The sequence below is a fragment of the Rhinopithecus bieti genome, unplaced genomic scaffold (genome assembly GCF_001698545.2).
Source record: "Rhinopithecus bieti isolate Rb0 unplaced genomic scaffold, ASM169854v2 scaffold_3041, whole genome shotgun sequence".
Classification (NCBI taxonomy): domain Eukaryota; kingdom Metazoa; phylum Chordata; class Mammalia; order Primates; family Cercopithecidae; genus Rhinopithecus; species Rhinopithecus bieti.
In genome coordinates this window covers 2,752,443-2,755,444 of record NW_016804262.1, presented here as the reverse complement: position 1 = coordinate 2,755,444, position 3,002 = coordinate 2,752,443, and positions in this window count along the sequence as shown.

Below are 3,002 nucleotides of genomic sequence, written 5' to 3'. Positions count from 1 at the left end.
TTAAGATGGTATACATATTTCACATACCTAACTCATTCCTGCACACTTGAGCAGGATTAAGTGATGCAGAATCATGGCTAAATCCATAATCTTGCTTTTATATCACCTTCAAGCAGAGGTCAACACTGACATATTTACACATGCATAAAGCCATATCCATTATATTATTAAATGCCCTCCTAAATATTTCTAATAGAACTTTTTATGATGATTGCAACTCCCTGGAGACACTTCTACCCAGCCCTCAATATATTTTTACTAAGAATCCTGTAGTTCCACATGAAAGTAACTTTTCAATTTAGCACTTCTACTTAATCCAATTTAAAGGCGTTGTCCTGTCTCAATTAACTTACGGAATGGGAGACCAGTAATAAGAACAGAAATAGGAACTTTATATAGTTTTAAAATATGTTACATTTACCAAATACATGTTGGTGACTCTCAAATTTTTACATACAGCTCTCCCCTAAGTTACAAACTCATATCTACTCAACATTTTCCTGCTGAGTAACTAACAAGTATCTCAAACGTATCACAACCAAATTAGAATTTCTTATCCACTCCTGACTCAATTTTTCCCTTTTTCTAGGCTTTCCTCCCCCTAGATGATAGTGGCACTACCATCAACCCAGTGGCTCAAGTCTGAAAAGTTGCTCAAGTCATCTTTGAATCTTTTCCCAGTTCCCTACATCCAACTCATCAGCTAGTCCAATGATTTCAAAGTCTAATAAGTATCTTAAATCTGTCCACTTTGCTCTATAACACGCTGCCACCAGCCTGATCCAAACCACCATCTTCTCTCACCTTTACTGCAAGAGTCTCCTTTCTCTAATCATGCCTTAACCCCAGATCAATTCTTCCTATGGAGCCTGAGTAATCTTTTAATAACATAAATCTGAGCATGTCATTCTCTTGCTTAGAACACTCCAATGGTTTTACATAGAACTTTGCTACAACCCAACTCCCTAATACGGCTACATGGCCCTCCACTTTTGTTCCCACTAATTTCTACAACTTTACCTCCTCTCTGTCTCTCCATTCCCCAACTGCTCCATGCTCAATCCTCTGATTGGCAAGGCAATTTCCAGCTTCAGAATTTTCAAATGGTCCTTCAACCCACCTGAACTGCTGTCCCCACATCAAGCATGGCAGGCTCCTTCTTATCCTGTGAAAATCAGCTGAAATCTCCCTCCTCCTAGAAGTCTTCCCCAGCTACTAAGTGTGAATCCAGATTTTGTGAACCCTGAAGCCTATACAACTTGGTAGAAACATTTTTATAGAAAAATAATGTATAAAGGCCTTAAATGTGCACATTTTGCAAAATCACATAATCATGGAAATACCCAGGGCCTTACAAGAGACCGGTACAAGTGAAGGACCCTTAAGCTTTGCCTCATGAAATTTACAATGATTCTAACTCTGCAACTACCCTTATTAAGCAGGTTTTCTCCTCCTCCCACCTCTATCTCTGATATTCTTTATTGTATCTTATTAAAAGTAATGGCAAAAACTGCAATTGCTGTTGCACCAACCTAATATTTATCTTTCTTGGCACTTCTTACAGTTTGTCACCTGTGTGCCATCTGCCTCTTGCATTTGTCACCTGTGTGCTGTTTGGCTCTTCCTTTGTGTACATTGCAGCAGGGTAGATACTGCCAGTCCATCCACCACCATAGCTGGCATTTGACACAGTAGCATTCAGTTAAGACTTGTCATTGAATGAATAACAACGTGTCCTTTGAGATTAATTGTGCTAGATAAATGCAATTAACTAACATTTTAAAGTTGTCGTGTCATTCAAAGCAGCTTTTTGTCTTTCCCTTTCTATGTTAAGAAGCTGACAGGGTGACACAATTTCTGGTGCAGGGGAAACTATTGTTATACCCTACCTACTCCAAGCCTCAGGAATTTTTAAAGCCACAACCTAATTTCAGAGACAAATAAGCAGTTGTTCATGAGGGTTCAGCCTAGTTACCTGGTCAAAATCACCATGCTCGGTGTTTAGAGGAAGAGCTCTGCTTCAACCTGGCTTCTGGCCGTGGTGACGCTACTGGGGCTAGGGTGCCAGCATCCACCCCGGAGCCCAAGATGCTTCCTGAGCTCAGGCCTACCCTCTCCGGATGCATTAGTGCACCTGTTCCCTCTTATCTGATTTTTTTTTAGTCAGCCTTTTCTCATCACTGCAAGATGTTTCCCCACTTTCTGGGCTGTGGCTCTGAAAAGCGGATCAGGCAAGGGGTCTGTAGTTTGTCTAACCTCCCAAGGAGAGCGAATACCTGCACACGGACAGATAGAGCTGTTATTTGAAGCTAATTCCTTTCTTCCCGACCCTGAAGGAGAAAACCGGGATGATATTTTAGTAAGACTTTCTAGGATGACATTAAAGCTAAATGTGAAATACTTTCAAACTTGGCTTTTTAAGTTAAAGGGCTGAACAAATACTTGGGGAAAATTATAACATCTATAATTGTAGCTAAATATTTCACATAATTTGACATCTTGTGCTAAAATCTGCACTGTAAATGGCCAATAGTAGAAATTATTAAATTGTAGAACTATCTACAAATGGAGATTATTAAATGTCTTCAAGTGCGCTTTAAAAAAATGGGATAGTTGGGGGGCCAAGGTGGGCAGACCACTTGAGGCCAGGAGTTCAAGATCAGTCTGGCCAACACAGCAGAACCCCGCCTCTACTAAAAATAAAAAAATTAGTCAGGCATGGTGGCATGCACCTGTAGTCCCAGCTACTCAGGAAGCTGAGGCAGGAGAATCACTTGAACCTGGGAGGTAGAGGTTGCAGTGAGCTGAGACCAGGCTACAGAACTCCAGACTGGGCAACAGAGCAAGACTCTACCTCAAAAAAAAAAAAAAAAAAAAAAAAGGGGGGGGGGGAAAAGAAAACCCAATATCTTAAATGGTTTGAATTTGTTTTACTTGGACTAGATAAGACTTAGTCGGGTATCAGGTCAAGAATGCTGCAAAATCCTGTTTGCCTTCAACTG